The following is an 18,974-nucleotide window of genomic DNA, read 5'->3' as shown; positions in this document are numbered from 1 at the left end:
TTGATTATTGCTCAACAGTTGATGTTTTTCTATGTGTCTGACAATTTTATTCTTTACTATTGTTTCAACTAATTTGCCCGGTACTGACATTAGACTTACCAGTCTGTAATTGCCGGGATCACCTCTAGAGCCCTTTTTAAATATTGGCGTTACATTAGCTATCTTCCAGTCATTGGGTACAGAAGCTGATTTAAAGGACAGGTTACAAACCATAGTTAATAGTTCCGCAACTTCACATTTGAGTTCTTTCAGAACTCTTGGGTGAATGCCATCTGGTCCTGGTGTCATGTTAATGTTAAGTTTATCAATTAATTCCAAAACTTCCTCTAGTGACACTTCAATCTGTGACAGTTCCTCAGATTTGTCACCTACAAAGGATGGCTCAGGTTGGGGAATCTCCCTAACATCCTCAGCCGTGAAGACTGAAGCAAAGAATTCATTTAGTTTCTCCGCAATGACTTTATCGTCTTTAAGCGCTCCTTTTGTATCTCGATCGTCCAGGGGCCCCGCTGGTTGTTTAGCAGGCTTCCTGCTTCTGATGTACTTAAAAAACATTTTGTTATTACCTTTTGAGTTTTTGGCTAGCTGTTCTTCAAACTCTTTTGGCTTTTCTTATTACATTTTTACACTTAATTTGGCAGTGTTTATGCTCCTTTCTATTTACCTCACTAGGATTTGACTTCCACTTTTTAAAAGATGCATTTTTATCTCTCACTGCTTCTTTCACATGGTTGTTAAGCCACGGTGGCTCTTTTTTAGTTCTTTTACTGTGTTTCTTAGTTTGGGGTATACATTTAAGTTGGGCCTCTATTATAGTGTCTTTGAAAAGTGTCCATGCAGCTTGCAGGGATTTCACTCTAGTCACTGTACCTTTTAATTTCTGTTTAACTAACCTCCTCATTTTTGCATAGTTCCCCTTTCTGAAATTAAATGCCACAGTGTTGGACTGCTGAGGTGTTCTTCCCACCACAGGAATGTTAAATGTTATTATATTATGGTCACTATTTCCAAGCGGTCCTGTTATAGTTACCTCTTGGACCAGATCCTGCGCTCCACTCAGGACTAAATCGAGAATTGCCTCTTCCCTTCCCAGCTGCTCCAAGAAGCAGTCATTTAAAGTATCCAGAAATTTTGTCTCTGCATTTCGGCCTGAGTTGACATGTACCCAGTCAATATGGGGATAATTGAAATCCCCCATTATTATTGTTATTTATTTTATTTTGATAGCCTCTCTAATCTCCCTTAGCATTTCATCTTCACTATCACTGTCCTGTTCAGGTGGTTGATAATAGATCCCTACTGTTGTATTCTTATTAGAGCATGGAATTACTATCCATAGAGATTCTATGGAACATGTGGATTCATTTAAGATTTTTACTTCATTTGATTCTACATTTTCTTTCACATATAGTATCCCCCCTCTCCCCGCATGACCTGTTCTGTCCTTCCGATATATTTTGTACCCCGGAATGATTGTGTCCCATTGATTGTCCTCACTCCACCAGGTTTCTGTGATGCCTATTATATCAATATCCTCCTTTATCAGGAGGCACTCTAGTTCACCCATCTTATTATTTAAACTTCTAGCACTTCTTTAAACAATGGAACTCACCATTACAACATATTACTGAGGCCGGAAAAAGCGATAGATAATTACCAGAATGATGAGAACATCCACCACTACAACAGACAGGGTAAAAAAATATAACGGCTATAAGCTCAGGTGCTGCAGGGGATAAACTCACTGCCTGGAGTTAGGAAAAAGTCTGTCACAACTTCTTCAATAGCAGTGGTTCTCAACCAGGGCTATGTGTACCTGTGGGGGTACGCAGAGGTCTTCCAGGGGTTACATCAACTCATCTAGATATTTGCCTAGTTTTACAACAAGCTACATAAAAAGCACTAGTGAAGTCACTACAAACTAAATTTCATCCAGACAATGACTTGTTTATACAACTCTATATACTATACACTGAAATATAAGTACAATATTTATATTCCAATTGATTTATTTTATAGTTATATGGTAAAAAGGAGAAAGTACACATTTTTTTCAGTACTAGTGTGCTGTGACACTTTTGCATTTTTATGTCTGATTTTGTAAGCAAGTAGTTTTGAAGTGAGGTGAAAGTTGGGGATATGCAAGACAAATCAGACTCCTGAAAGGGGTACAATAGTCTGGAAAGGTTGAGAGCCATTGTTCTATCCCATCTGAATCTGGTTGTTGTTGGAGACATGCTACCAGAGCAGTTCACTAGATCACTGGTGTGATCCAGTATGGAATTTCTACATTTCTATATTGTGTCTTTAAGGCACAGTCCTGCACTGCAGATGATGGGGGCGGAGATACACATTGTCCCAGGGGATCTCTGCAGTGTACCGGGGTAGCGTGGCATCTCCAATATTGTTTGCAAGCCTCTAATATCAGTTTCTCTCTATGTGTGGCTAACTCTTTTGGCCTGTGTGGTGAGGTGTAGGGCAATTGGTCCATCCTTTGGCCATCTCCATTCTAAAGATTAGTGGCAACAGCTATGGTAGCCCCGAGGAATCCTTTGGCACTGTGACCAAAGAAATGCTCTTTTGTCTGTCCTGTGGTTAGTTCGCCAGGCATCTGAGACTCCTTGCACTTTCTTCTCTGCACACCTGTGCAGGGGCCAGAAAAAATCCTAACAATCCCTAAGGTCAAACCTTGTGCTTCTAGAGTATATTAGGAAGCAACAAAGACATCCCCACTGGCTTTTAGAATACATTTTATGATGACGGATCTAAATTGTCTCATCCTCCTTAAATAAAATGATATTTTCTTGTGTTTACTGGTCTGACAAAATTCCTTTCCTTTTCCCTGCATTAAGATATGATAGATTATCAAACTAGAGGATCCCTGATTGGAAGCCTTCAGATGATGGAGAATCAATAACATTCCAAGGTAAATTGTTTCAGTGGTTCTTTACCATCACTATTAAAAAAGTGCACCTTATTTCTTGTCTGAATTTCTCTAGCATCACCTTCCACCCACTGCATCTCATGGTGCCTTTTGTTTACTAGATTAAAGAGTTGTCTATCATCAGAAATCTCTTCCCTATGTAGGTACCTGGAGACCATGATTAATAGCAGTTCTTCACAGATTTGGCAGATTCCAGTGTGTGCTGCAGCCAAAACTACAAATCTGACTGAATTAGCACATTAAAAGTTTCACTCCAGAATCAGGTACGTTCCTCATTATCAAGAAGTCCAGAATATAAGTCAAACTCATTCAGAAGAGAGTGAATTTGACCGAGAGACAGAGAAGAAGATACACAAAGAGAAAAGTGACAGAGAGAGAGATCAGAATGTAAAGTCGGCCTCTGTATTAGATGCATAGAGGTTGTTAATCTTACCTGTATTTGATGGTTTCTTTCTTCCTCTGAAGCAAAGGCCTTTGTCTCCGTCCACCCCCTCCATCTGTATTCTAGGTCTCTTTGATGAGTATATGTGTTTGCCACCAGTATAAGAACAACTTCAGTTTCACAAACCTTACTGCAGTTCTGCCCTAGGTTTTTGAATGGCTATTCTTAACAGACTTTTGTATAAAGAGAGAGGAGGGAGTGTGCGGCAGGAGGCAGTTTGCAAAAGTTGTGTAACTTGCTCACAGCCTGTGGGGCCAAACCATTATCTTTGACTCATTGTCTGTAGACAAAAAAGTGTTAGACATGCTGGACGCAGCCTTTCAGGTCTTCTGGCAGCCCTGAAGAAGTCAGAAAGATTTCCTTTTTTAAAAAATTAAAAACCAGCCACACACACCAGGGCTGGTGTGGCTATAAGTGAGGAGAAGTGTTTGCATCTAATTTTTGGGTGTGTGTATTTTGAAAAATGAGCCAAAGTTAATAATGCAATGCACACTAAACTAGGACACCTCTTTGGAATCCTATATATATAGGTACCTTAGAGATACAGGTTCAACTTAGCATCTGCAAGAGTTATTTCAGGGGCCACAGCCCCAGGTTCCTATGGTTACGGTTCCTGTGGTTATCCTGAGGTGTTAAAGCTAAATAAAGAGAGACACGTCTTTAGAATGTTTCTGGCTCCACCAAATAAATGTATCATCACATTGGTTGCAAAAACACATACCTTCTGGGATCCAGAATACTAGAGTTAAGAGAAATAGAGTCATTTATTGCCTGAATTAGATTAACAAATGAAATATTTGAAAGAGAATTGGCTGACTGGGATGAACTGCTTCTTTTAAAAAAAATAGTTATCAAAACTTCTACAAAAATGGTGATGTCATCACTCTTATCTTACCTCACCTTGTCAGAAGGTAGGGGCATTGCACCACTCACAGTCCCAGTATCAAATAGAGCTGATCAAATAATGGAGTTTTTGGTTTGAGGACTGAACTGGAAAAAAAATCCAATTCAATATGAACCAAAACCAATTTTTTGAACTTTTTTGCCAAAACAAAAAAAAAGAGGGAAAAATATTGTTTTGAGCTGACCAAATCATATGATCAATTCCAATTTTTTTCTTCTCTCTATTCAGCTGTTTTGGGACATTATTCTTCCTTTGTGTGTGCTTTTTTAAAATTTGCCCATTTTTAATTTGAAATGAAAAAAACAAAATGAAACATTTTCACTCTTTCAAAGTTATTTTTCAATATTTTTAATCAGCCAAAACCAAATTTGACCCACATTCATCAAAAGTTTCAGAGCATCAAAAAATATAGTCATGTTTTCATGAAAAATCTATTTCTTGAATAAATGTCATCTAGCTCTAGTTTCAGAGAGATTACAATCAAAATAGAGAAGGCAGCCAAAGTGTGAGAGAAAAGACACACCATCATCTTTGTTCTACATTTGGAAAGTGTCCTAGTTCACATAGGAAATCAATGATAGAGCCAGAAACTAACCATAAATCTCTGACCTCACAGTCCAAGACCATCCTTCCTCTCTGAATCTCTGTTCTGTGTGAGAAGGACTCCAGCCTCTCTCTTTATGCAAAGTCTTTAAGGCACGTCTTCAGTAGTTTATGGTTAACTGTTCACTTCATGCTGAAGACAGGTCCAATCATAGAATCATAGAAATGTAGGGCTGGAAGGGACCTCGAGAAGTCATCAAGTCCATCCCCCTGCACTGTAGGAGGATCAGCTAACTAAAACAAGACCATCTCCGATAGGTGTTTGTCCAAATGGTTTTTAAAAGCTTTCACTGATTGGGACTCCACCACCTCCCTAGAAACCTATTCCAGAGCTTACCTACACTTTTACTTAGAAAGTTTTTCCTAATATCCAATTTAAATCACCCTTGCTGCTGTTATGGACCAGGATGTAGGTGGTCTGGCCTAGTAGTCAGAGCAGGAATCAGGTGTAGTGGGCAGAGCAGGTGTCCAGAATGGGAATGAAGCCAAGGGTCAGCATGAGAGTCAACTGCCAGTTACCAAAGCCAGGGGTCAAGCCAGAGTCAGAACCAGAAATTGAAACTGAGAGTGAGAGCTGAGGTCAGATGTCAAATGCCAGAGCCCAGGGTCAAGCTGGAGTCAGGGTCAGAAGTTGGAGGCCAGGGTCCGTGCCAGGACTGTTCTCTGTGGATTGGAAGCACAGATCCATGCAATAAAATGCTTTAGAAGCCTGTTCCCGAGAGTGAATTGATTGCTATACGGTTTTGTAGTTCTGTACCATTAAATACCTTAGCCTTTATTTATTGTTAAAAAAGGTAAAACCTCACAACTGTGTGTAGCTCCAGGTATCATTGTTCAAGCTGTGAGAGGGGGTGGAGTGATGGGGAAACTCAGGAGTGCTGTGAAGTGAAAAGGAATGTGTGGGCATAGAGGGGGACGGGGTTGGCAAAGAATTGTACGTGTGCATGTGCTACAGTGGAGGTCGACCACGGATCTGCTCAGTCTGCAGCTGTATCAAAGACTTAAGCATCTCTGTCTGATCCTCCATAACTTTATCATCCGCTCTGTCGCTTGCCTAGCAAATGCTGCATTGGCTTCCCAGCACTCTTTGCGTTCCCTGGTCTGACTCTCATCGCACTGCAGCACCTCCCTGAAAATGTCTTCTTTGCTGCGTCTCAGCTTCTTCCTTATCTGCCGAAGCCGGTCGGCAGGGGTGCGTGGTGTATTCCTCAAGATCTCTGCTGCTGTGGACAATGCACAGAAGAGGTATTGTTACATTCCAGCAAACGATTGAAACATTTCAGTAACAAGGGCCTTTTGCAACTAGTAGCCAGGGGCGGCTCCAGGCACCAGTGCACCAAGCACGTGCCTGGGGCGGCAAGTCACGGGGGGCGGCCTGCCAGTCACTCTGAGGGTGGTAGTCAGGCTGCCTTTGGCGGCATGCCTGCGGGAGGTCCGCCGGTCTTGCAGTTTCGGCAGCGGGTACGCCGAAGGCACGGGACCGGCGGACCTCCCGCAGGCATGCTGCCGAAGGCTGCCTGACTGCCGTGCTTGGGGTGGTAAAATACATAGAGCCGCCCCTGCTAGTAGCAATCAATTTCTCACTGACTCTAGGCAGGCACACAGCTCTGTGAGCACCCCAATCATGGTGAGTGTCAGAAGTGGGGGGAAAGCGGTTGCGCGTACGGACAAAACAGTCATGGCTTACAGGACAGCTTTGCAGGGAACTCATTCTAAAATTATCACACACTTTTTCATAGGCAGCCAACTTACTTGCTGACATCTCTCTGCTGCGGGTGAGCAGGGAAACCAGGGCACAACTACTGCATGCTTGCGACTTTCACCCTGGTCTATATACAGCTCAGCTATGTGCCGCTTTGGTCTCGGCTCCAGTGATTGCTAAATGGCATGATACAGTTTTCTACAATGGGGGAACTAACAAGGCTGCAATCCCTTGGAATCTGCGGCAGAGGTTTAACAAGTACCTCTTGGAAACTTTCCAGAGCCTCTCTCTGGAGGATTCCCTGCAGGACTCGATGTCCATTGATACCCTGCTTGACCATGCAGATTAGCTACACAGGGTGATGTCCAGCTCACAGAAAACACTACCTGCCTCCCACTTTTCGATTCCCTACATAAGCCACAGCAACTTACCTGGAGTCTCATCTGCTTCCTGCTCCCGTAGAGCACTTCTGGAGTGGAGAAAAGTTCCTGGCTGCCTGCTCCTGCTGGGAGCTCCCCATCCTCTTCTAACTCCACTTGTTCATCCAGAATTTCAGCCTCCAGGTTACCCCCATCTTTCTGCCGCCTCCGAAGTATCCACGGGGCTATTGGCGATGGAAGTGGAGTCACCACCAAGGATAGCATCAGCTCCTTATAGAAGCGGCAGGTCTTAGGTGCACCACTGGAGCGATGGTTTGCCTCCTGCGCCTTATGGTACGCCTGCCTCAGCTCCTTTAGCTTCGCTCTGCACTGCTGCGTGTCCCAATCGTAGCCCTTTTCACACAAGCCTCGAGAAATTTGCCCATATGGGTCCCGATTCCTACAGGTCAATCGCAGCTATGACTGAACAGACTCCTCTCCCAATATACTTATCAGATCCAACAGCTCAGCGGTGGTCCAAGTGGGAGTGCATTTGGTGCGATAGCCAGCCATGCTTACCTGGGAAGCCACCAGGGAAGCTCACATGGGAAGCCAACAAACAGGAAATGAGATTTAAAATTCCCGGGGCTTGCAAGGGGGGGGGGGGGGCGGGTTGGCTGCAGGGCAGCGGAGGTCAAACCACTGACCAGAGCAGCAGCATGGGAATTGTGGGGCACTTTCTGGAGGCTAATAAAATTGAAAAAAAAAGGCATGGTGTCTACACTGGCTGTTTGTTGACAATACAGGGAGGGGAAAAGACAAAAGTCTCTCAAAGGGGTGGAAGTTTTTTGTTGCCAAAACTGGGCATTTTTTTGACAAAAGTCCCATTGTAGTGTGTACACTATCGCTGTTTTGTCACCAAAAGGCAGTTTTTGGCAACAAAACTTGCCAGAGTAGACAAGCCGTAAGAGGCTGCTGTGCAGAGGTCACAACAGAGAGGCGGATGGCAGCAGATGGTGACGGACAGCCAGCAGGGCGACAGAGGAGAGGCGCGACAAGCGGCCAGCAGGGTGGCTGGTGAAGGGACATGGCGACAGCAGTGAGCAGGCAGCTAGCAAGTGGCCAGAGGAGCAAGTAAGATGCCTCTTTACCGCCCACCCAGGGTGGGAGGTGAATTCTGCAGATACACCTCCAAACTCTGGGTCTACGCTGACCAAGGACAGCAACTGTGAGTGGGGTGCAGAGAAGGGACGGGCACGTTAAAGGGACTTTTGGGTTGCTAGACTTAAGAACCTGAGGGGAAAAAGGCACTGCCCAACCTATTTGGGGTGGGTCTTTTACTCATGATTTATGTTTATGAACCCTGTTTGCGGTGTTTTCCCAACTTAACTACGAGTGTGTTCCCTTTTTATTAAAAGTTTATTTTCTACACTCGGACTCTGTAGTGTGGGGAGTGGGGAAATATTGCGAGTGGGGAAATATTGCCTCTCAGAGGCGCCCGGGGTGGTGTGTAATTTTCCCAGGTTACTCGGTGAGGGGGCTCGAGCCAGTTCTGTGCTGTATCGATGGAAAGGAACCCCTAGATATTGGACCCGGCCCTTGTTGCTGCTGGCTCCACCTGGCAGAAGGGTTACACTTGCATATTGATTTAGGAGGAGTGTCTTCCCATGGTTTGCGGATCGCTATGGGCTTAGGCAACAGATGGGTGTCTGGGTGCCTGGGTGCCTAGAGGGAGGCAGCAGTGCACATGCCCAGAAGCAGAAACATTGGTGCCTAGGGAGCTTTTACAACTAAAGCTTAGGCACTGAGTGAGTTTAGTGATGGCAGGGTTAGACAGAAGCCGATAGGGAGCTTTGTGGATTGCAGTGGAGCCTAAAATGGAACCTCAATTTGGGGCTGAAGTGACTCCATAGCTTTATGGATCTGGACCTAAGGTCCTATCTACAGTAGGAAAAAAATGGACCCATAATTTTCCACCAGTGCAGCTCCAGTGGTAATATCAGTGGTAGGCTCTGTAATACACAGAGGGTCCAGCTGTTTCCCTGGATATCATCGAACCCTACAACATGGTGGTAAAATATCTGCAACATTCCTAAACTGCAGCTTCCACCATGGCTGTCACTGTTGGAGCTGCTCTGGTGGAGAATTATTAGTTTGAATTGTAGCCTAGGGGAAAACTGCACTAAAGTTGTTGTGAAACTGTATAGAAGCTGCTCTCTTGCTGGAGGCAACGTTCCTACACTCATGAAAAGGACCTAGAGCACTGACGGAGGATGGAGATGGTGCCACAGCCCTTGGCTTCAAAGGGATCTTTCTAAAAGATGTGCTCTAGCTCAGACAGAACTTATGGGCTTCGTGCCAAAATGAATATGTGAAATCCTATGGCCTGTGTTGTGCAGGGGTCAGACTAGATGGTCACAATGGGTGCCAGTTGCCTTAAAATCTAGGAATCTATGGAGGGGCTGGAAGAGGCATTTATAGACACAGCAGACACATGAAAATATGCTTTTACTTCAGCAGAACCCTGTGTAAGGTAGAACTAAACAAGCTGAATTTTAGTTCCAGTGACCGTCAAATATATTGTAAATGCCAATGGAAATGGTTTAGTGGCTTCCTTCCCCTCTTTCTGCCTCTCTTCCCCATCTCCAAAAAGGGGAGAAAAGTATTTCCTTTCTCTCACCTTTTGTCTCTTCTATTTGAACTGTACATTCTTCTGGGCAGGGTCTGTCTCGTGTTTGGCTCTATGGATCCCTAGGTGCTATCATCATTAAACTAGTAATGTGGTTGGCCCCTGCCTCCAAAATACCTTGTATTTGCCAGACTGTGTCAAAGGAAGACAAGATGGGAGAGGTTATATCTTTTACTGGACCAATTTCTGCTTGTGAAAGAAAGTAGCCTTTCGAGCTACACAGACCAACATGGGTACGTGTTGGAAGTGTCAGACTGTGTGTGACAGGGAGGCATACATTCCCCCACTCCTTCTCCAGTGTGTATAATCCAAGCAGCAGGTCTGTCCTGGTACTTTGCAGTGAAATTGTACACCAGAAAGCACTGAAGGAGACACACACCTAGAATGTTCTCTGGTCTGACACCACTGCTTTTTAAAGGCGCAGGAGAATGAAGGCTGCTCTGCACCTTTGGAAGAATGCACCCACTGGCCCTGATGCTCCTCTCATTAACTGCACTGAGGCAGTGGAGTGACTCTTGATATAAGCTGGTAAAATCAGGGTCTGCTTCAACTTTTATGGTTCCTGAAAGGAGCATCAACTCCATCAATTCTCGCTCCTGTGGCTCCTATGGCAGTTACAGAAGCAATTAGGTGGGTTCACTTCCTTCTGTGCCCAGTTGGTGGGATGGTTCTGAACAGATCAGGAGCCTCATGCACCACTGTGTTATTCCAGTTTTACACTGGTGTAACTCCATTAAAACCCATGGCCTCAAAGTGGTGTAAATCTGGAGTCATGCGGTGAGGAATGAGGCCCCAGGTCTCCAGCACTGGGAGGAAATCTGCTTAGAACCGACTCCTTCCTGCCTCTTCCCCTGTGCAGAAGAGAAAGCACATTGAGTTCCAGCTGGGAAAGGGAGGATAAGATATTTGGTGTGGGGGGAGCTGGTGGAGATCTGTGGCTGGTTCCTCAAGGTGCTGAGATACTTTAATGAGAAGAACACAGTGTTGTGCCATGCTGGAGCACAGGTAAAGCTGTTGCAGAGGTTTCTGTTTAACTGGAATTTTAAATCTTTATTTCATAAAAATCTTAAGAATAGCAAATTTTAAGCACCTTTTGAACATTCCATGCTGGCTTGGAGAACAGCGGATTGATACAGGGAGAATAAGGAGAGCTGAAAATCACTCCTTTTTGTTGTTTTTCATTGGGTTGTCTCACCTTCTGTCAAACCCCTTTGCAAGGAATCTGAAATGCTCGGGGATCGATGGTGGGCTCCAATTATTGCTCCTCATGTGCCACTTTCAACAGTGTCAGTTACACATTGATAGTGGTTGCTACAAGCTTGTATCACCTCTGCTAATTGCTCTTTGTGTTCATACTTCACTACGCTTCTTATTGACCAAGGCCATGGGAACAATCCACTCGAAGGTGCTGCACACATACTACATTTTAAAATAAATATAGAGAGAGGTTATTCAAGCTCACTACAGGCTCAGTTAGAAATAGAAATCCTGACCTTCTTAAAGTTAGTGGGCATTTTGCCATTGACATCACTTGGGCCAGGATTTCACCCCGGTCTCTAATGTGGCAGCTCAGGTCAAATCTTTCAGATTGATTGTTCTAGTTGTGGTTATCCAGTCTCTACGCTTTTAACTACACTCCTCTCCCAGAGGCAGGCTGTAACCTTGTTGCAATAAGGTCAGACACAAAGCAAGTATCTAATGCAACAAAGAATCTTACACAGTAATCATTTAATAAAAGGAGGCCTTTTTCAGAAATAATGAAGACATCTATAGTATCTTGGGAAATAAATAGAACAATAACTGGGCATCTGGTGAAAACAACGTCATCTGTCTAAAAAGAAGGTGTATGCTGGGTAAGCTTTTACATAATTCAAGGAAGAAAATTAGAACAGTAGATTGTCTCTCAGGAGTTTTAAATCCAATTCCCACCTCTGCCATAGATTTCTTCTGTGACCTTGGGAGAGTCATTTAATCACCCAGCTCCACAAATCTATTTAGATTCCTAACCCCCACTGAAATCAAGGGAAGTTACAAGCCTAATTTTCTATGTGGGTTTGTTTAATCTGGAGAAGAGAAGACTGAGCAGGGAAATAACAGTTTTCAAGTATGTAAAAGGATGTTACAAGGAAGAGAGTGAAAAATTGTTCTCCTTAACCTCTGAGGATAGGACAAGAAGCAATGGGCTTAAATTGCAGCAAGGGAGGTTTAGGGTGGAAATTAGGAAAAACGAATTTACTGTCAGGGTAGCTAAGCATGGGAATAGTTTGCCTAGGGAGGTTATGGAATCTCTATTATTGGAGGTTTTCAAGAACAGGTTAAAGAAACACCTGTCAGGAATGGTCTAGTTCAGGGGTCAGCAACCTTCAGCACTTGGCCCATCAGGGTAGTTTGCTGGCAGGCTGCAAGACATTTTGTTTACGTTGACCGTCCACAGGCACAGCCTCTCACAGCTGCCAGTGGTTGGGGTTCGCGTCCCGCAACTCCCATTTGCCAACCCCCGGTCTAGTTATTCATTAGTCCTGCCTTGAGTACAGGGGACAGGAGTAGATGACCTATTGAGATCACTTCCAGTCGTACACGTCTATGATTCTATGAGCTGGGCCAAAGTGCCTTTGTTCCCCATGTGTTAGAATAGTATTTTTCCTGTCCAGTTAATTAATATTGACATTTACTCACAATGTACACATAAGTCATCTTTGGGCACGGCTGGCCAGAGGAACAAAAATGGTTCCCGTTAATGCAACTGCACCAAGGGGCAGGAAATAACCTTCCATTGCATAAGAGTTTCTACTTGAAAATCTTAATAATACAAAAGTTGAAAGTAAGCAAAAAAAGAGGTGTTTATGAGTATTTCTTAATACAGAAAAGATAGTCACAGGCATTTTATCATGCATCAATTATTGTAATCTGTTTAGCTAAACATCGTCTATCCTTGGACACAAGGAGCTACAGGGGATTACAATACAAACCTATCCCTAATAAAGCCAGTGGTCAATCGACACAGAATTGCCGAATGCTATGGTTTCTGTGCAATGCGCTTATGATTATTTACATTAAAATATCACAAAGTACAAGAAAATGCATCATTCTACAAGGGACGGTGTCTAATGTTCTGGGTTATTCTAGGGAGCCAGCGAGGTTGCGTTTTTCTTGCAGATCCATCTGTGTGAATTTGGGCATTTCTCAGGGTGTAATTTCTCCTTTTTGAAAGCAGAACAGATTTTGCCGTCTCCAGTTCCATTTACCATCACCCTAAAGAGAAAACAAAGGCTGCTCACTGAGAGGTTAGCTCAGAATTTGGTACTGAATGAAAAGACAGGAACAGAGTTTGGGAGGAGGGATCCAGGGTTTTTTACTTTTGTGTGTGTGTTTTTTTCTTATACGGCTAGACTGGCATATGCAGGCTCATTGCAATCCATTTGATTGGACAGATGGGATTTGCACAAGGATTCACAGAGAGCAGACACTGGTAGGAGGAATTCAGAGGTCCTCATTTCCATGAACTTTATCAGCAAGAGGAGGAAAACCCTTCCACAAAGGAGAAATGGTGAGTCTTAATAGTGAGGAGGTGGGGAGGAGTTTTCAGCTACATGAATCCAAATGTCTGGTCTGCATGACAGACCAGAGGGTCAACCCGAGTGGTCCCACTCTCCAATAACCTCTGGTTCATACATGTTGGAAGTTTGCAGGTGGGTTTGAGCCATAACTTGGAGTCCAAGTGCGATCTTCTACTAACAGCAGGCAGCATCAGGGTCACTTTCAAGTACTTACAGGCCTCACTTGATGGACACTAATTGAGGCTGGTGGGACTGTGGTGACCCTGGCCACATAATACATTGGTCAAATATGAACACAGAAAATCCCCAGGCACTCAGCACATTCTTAGGTTTGTGCCATTGCCAGACGTGGTTGAAAATTTTTTCAAGTTACAAATTATTTTTGTACGTTTTTAAACCATTTGAATAACTGTGCCCCTGAAGTGCCCACTGCACTTCGATATGTGTCAGTGCATCTTATTTCCCCAGCTTGGGTATCCTCACCTTGCCCAAAGCCACCTGATTTCCAAAGAAGAGAATAAAGGGATCATCTGGTTCACTTTGATGCCAAGTAAGGTCCTGTCTAGGGAAGAGGCTGCTTTGTGCAGTTGTAACTACACCAGTGTAGCTGCACTAGTACAAACCTCAGGGGTGAAATCCTGGTTCCACTGAAGTCTATGGGAGTTTTGCATTCCTGTTGATGTCACAGGGGAGAAGATTTCTCCCCACGTGGAAGCCCCAAGGTAAACTCCACAAATACAAATCACTTTTCTTTTTCCTCTGGTGCCACATGGTTACACTAGAGCTGTGTCTAGACTGAAGTGTTTGGTCCTGTACTTTTGTTCCTATAATTTCTAATCAACAATTAATTAGCTTGATGGTACATGCTGATGTAGATACTCCATAAACACTTGTTCCTAGAGTTCAGTGTAGGGTGACCCAAGACCAGAAGGAACAAATGTTTGTACAGTAGCTACACTAACATGTATAGTTGTGTAACTTGAATTGAGTTAATTGGCAATCAATTAACTAAAGTTACAATGTGGCCATAACCTTAGTACAGACAAGCCCTAGAGGTTTTTCATGGGGCTGCTATACAGACCTAGCCAAACTTCTACAAAACAGCCCCCAAACGATCGTGTAGCTAGGGCCTAAGCAGCAATGGAATGTAGGGATTTGAAATTGAGGATCAGGCCTTCATGCAGCATCACCAGCACCACTGCTTTCTAAAGACTGTGACTGTATGTGGAACAGGTCATACTGGAGACTTTGAAATCTAAGCTGGAACTAAATCTGTGCCTTCAGTCACAGGACTAGCTCTGTGCTTTGGGAATCACTTAGCTGGGAGCTATGGGGTCCGAGCTGTATCTGCATTTATATTAATGTAACTTAACATTTATAGAAAGAAAAATCCACCCACAAGCTCAGCCCGGGCCCTTCTAACTGGGAGACACCAAGCCACATCCATCTTCCCTCTTTCTCTTGAAAGGTTAATCCAATCCAGAAATATTTAGTTTCTGTTCTGGTTGCTATAAATTCCTGTGGATTAAACAGAAATACATTACACACTGATGGGGCATTTCAGCTCTGCCTCATTCTTCATGCAATCACATGCCCATTTTGAATTGAGACCGGAATACATGTGAAAGACAAGGACTCAGCCAGACCGGTAACTGGTTTGGTTGGAATAGCCTTAGGGCACATGGCAATCCTTATAGCTGCTTTTCCCAAAAGTCTTGCACTTGGGAGAACATAAGAGTCGCTTAAAACAGCCAGACCCCGAGTGAACTGCCAGACATGAAAATCAGGCATTTTTTACCTTGCAGAGGGAATCTACCCTCTACATTTCCAAAGGGAGATTGGGCAGGTCCTCAACAGCATTGAAACTCACACTCAACAGCAAAGCAAAGCCTTTCCTGCCTTAGCAGGCTCTGAAAAAGCCATGATCGCGCCCCCAACCTCCTCCCAGATCACAACTTATTCTGCTTTCTACATTTGCACCTGAAGCACCTCCCCATCTGCCTCACGCAGACCCAGGGAAGCCCACTGAGTTGGTAGAGCAGCTTTTCAGTAATTGATCAGAGGACTGATCGCAGCCAGAGGGAAGAAAGGCCAGGCCCTGCTCCCTCTTGGAGTCTTCCCAAGTGGGGCTCTTGTTTGTGGGGAAATAAAGGCCCATTCACAGACAGTTTCTCAGGGAGAGCCTGCTTGGTCAGAGGTTCTGATAAAACCTAGGGTATATTTGTATTTTTCAGTCAAGTGTCTGAATGACATGGAGGGTTTGCTGATTGCTGGGTACTGTGTGGGATGTTCCCAGACTTACCATCTCAGCCTCATCTTCAACAACAAGCAGCTGGGATTTCCTGCCTGAACAATTTCGCATACTGGCATCCCAGGTCCCCGATTGCTCTGAGAAGTAGTAACATCTCCCCGTGTGCAGGATCCACCCTGGGGGGCACAGCAGACACTCGGTTCTTCCTGGGGGTAGGGTGGTAAAGAAGATCATTACCCAGCATCACAAATGGTTTAATTACTCCCATCACATATTGCGGGGAAGCAAATAGCTTCCCAGTTGCTAACAGTACATTTTGGAAAATTAAATATTCTTGGTGCAATGTCACAGCTGTCAGTTGTCCTGCATTTTACAGTGTGTCTTACATCCCACTAATTATCGTTGAATGGGTTCAATGCTCATTTAGGGAACCATTGCTTAGAGCAAAGTGATGTCGTGCATGCTCCTCCGTCTAACTGTGAAACTGGTGCTTTTGTTTCCTGTGTGCCTCAAGTTTGCCTTTCTAGGAGCCTGAAGGCAGTAGCTGCCATTTTGTTCTCAGTTGTTGAGATGCAGATGTGACTGTTCTTGCTTGTTCAGTTGTTTTCCCTTAACCTGAAATACTGATATATAGATACTCGATCATAAGCCGGTTCATTTATAAGCCGACTCCCCCAAAATGGATAAGTAAAAATGGAAAATTTTTATGACCCATTCATAAGCTGACCCTATAATTCAGGGGTTGGCAAACTTTGGCTCCTGGGCCATCAGGATAAGCCGCTGGCGGGCCGAGATGGTTTGTTTACCTCGAGCACCGCAGGCACGGAGGTAAACCTAAGTAAACAAAGTGTCCCGGCCCGCCAGCTGCTTACCTTGATGGGCCAGGACAGCAATTGGTCGGGAAATTTTGGAGGGGGAGAAGCTGGGGGTCAGGGGAGTAACCCCTGTGATCACCCCCACGTGACCCCACCCCTAGCCCGGGACCCCTACACTCTCCCCATCCCATCCCTTCTCACCTTAGCTGGGGCGGGCCAGGGTAGGATGTCTCTGGCCTGGCCAGAACTGCTCCGGCAGTCTGGGTGGTGCGGCCACAGCATGCTGCAACGGCCCGGGCCGGGAGTCATGCTCCGGCGGGTGGGGCTGAGCAGCGTGGCCGCAGCGTGCTCCGGCAAGCGGGGCTGGGTGGTGTGGCCGCAGCCTGCCGGACCTGGAGCTGCAGCTGCTTCTGAGACTTGGGGGAGAGCAGCGTGGCCAGAAGCGGAGAGACTCTGGCCCCGCCTCTTCCCTTCTGGCACTGCTGGCTGTGCTGCCTCTCCTTGCCCCCTCTGTTGGGGGGAGGGGCTGTGTCCCACCTCTCCCTCTCTATACCCGTTCATACGCTGACCCCCTTCTCTGATGCTTCCCTTTTTTACTAAGAAAATTTAACTTATGAACAAGTATATACGGTAAATCAGTGACCTAAATATTGTGTGCGTGTGTGTGTGTGTGTGTGTGTGTGTGTGTGTGTAAAAGACAGGATTCTTTTTTTTCTTTGTATCTTAGTAGTTCCTAATGGCTTGAGAACGGGCCCCTCTGAGTTGTAACATGGGCCCTGCCGTGAAAATCCTACAATCTAATGTGATGAGTAGAGGATGGGGAACAACAACAAGTTCAGAGCAAGTGACATAGCAGAAAAGAAGTCTCCTCATTGAAAAAAGAAGAATAGAAAAGGTAAAGTTGCCACTTATGCAAATGTGATCAGTTTCCAGTTAAATAAAGGAGAGGGAGAATTTGAATAATCTATTCTGAGAGTAGAACAGGCTTCTTATGGCACTACTACTGAAGAGTGATACAAGAAAAAAATAGTTTTCCTAACTCTGGTAGGGAAATGACATTAAAAACATGTTTTCCACAGAAACTGGGTGCGTAGTAATGAATCTGGTGAAGACCAGGGTGGGGCTGTTGTGTTGTGTCAGGCTGCTGGGTTCAGAGCGCTGAACCAGGGCTGCACAGTGCACACACACTCAGGAGCTGCATGTGTGTTTGCTGGCTGTTGGTGTCTGGCCTGTGAGCCACAGCAGCAGAGCATTAAAGGCACCCAGGGTGACATGGCAAGCAGTGACACAACCTCTCACTGGTCTGAATAATTGCACCCCAAATGTCACACCCTCCCTGGGTTAGAGAGACACAGAAAATGTACTTCCTTCTAACACAGCCCTTGTCTAGGCAAAGGGGGAACCTAGACTTTAACTTGACCAGTTCAACACGTGTTAAGGGCACCCGGCCTTGTCTAGCCTAGACCTCCAGAGTGTTGGTTACAAGTGTAAGCTTGAACATGGTACCAGCGTACTTTAGATCCTAGTCTACAGAAGGCCACAGTGAACAAGTAACTTTATTAGAATAAGGGAAACAGTATTATCCCTAAAACTACACTCATTCTCTTTCTCCTTCACCATAGGAGCTTCGGTTTAGAACCTTCCCTAGCTCCCTCCTGCTTGGCTTCCTGCTACAGATTTAAGCAAAATATTTGCATTATAAAAATATTTAATAACAAGTAATATTTATCACCAAATTATAGATCTAGGGCAATAAGGCTACATGTGTCATTTGGTAAAGGGCCCAGGCTGCCAAAGTCCTTCCCTCTCCTTGCAAAAAATCCTTGGCCTCTGGGGGTTCTTGAAAACACCAGGAAGCTGTAAGGCAGTGGTTTTCATTTGAGGATCCCTTTGGAAATTTCTAATGGAGGTGCGGATCCCTTTGGAAATCTGTTGTCTGTATATATAGCTGAATTCTGTTCAGTCAGTTTTCAGTCTAAGTCTCTCACAGACTCCTTAGACATAGTCTGCGGACCCCCAGGGGTTCATGGACCATAGGTTGAGAATCACTGCTCTAAGGTATCTAATGTCGTTTTTAAAAGCAGTCCTGGACATTCCAGTTCTATTCCAGGCCCAGCGAATGTATCAATAATTATAATTATTAACAAGGAATTGTAAATATTGGTTCAAATATATCTTCAGGGCCAGATTCTGACACTCTTATTCATCCTGAGTAGTACCTTCCTCTGTGAGTCATTCCATTGATTTCAACAGGGACTGCTCATACAGTAAAGAAGCCAGATTATGACCCATAACATTTTCAGGTTGTTATAGAAGAGGGGAGTTAACAAACAGCAGAAGGGAAGACACTGCACAGTTAGAGAGGGGCTGTAACTCCTCACCCTCTCTATCTTCACACAGATTGTCCATTAATCCATTGATTGTCATCGAGCATGTCCCTGTGCATGGAGATTCCCCTGAAGATGTAGTGTTTTCAGTGCAGGTTGTCCTGAGCATGGATGAACTCTTACAATTTCCCCTCCAGACTTGAATGCAAAGGAAGACAACATGGTTAATAGGAGCATCAATAATATGCAGTCTTGGTATCTGAGAGTCAGAAAACACAGTTCTATTACAGAGAACATAGTCAGTGAGGACATCAGCTTGCAAAGGGATTGAAAATCGGTTTGTGCCTTTTTTGTTGGGTTATGATATATCAAGAAGGCCTG

Source organism: Emys orbicularis, chromosome 1, assembly GCF_028017835.1.
Source record: "Emys orbicularis isolate rEmyOrb1 chromosome 1, rEmyOrb1.hap1, whole genome shotgun sequence".
In the NCBI taxonomy this organism is placed as follows: Eukaryota; Metazoa; Chordata; order Testudines; family Emydidae; genus Emys; species Emys orbicularis.
This window is presented reverse-complemented; position numbering follows the sequence as displayed.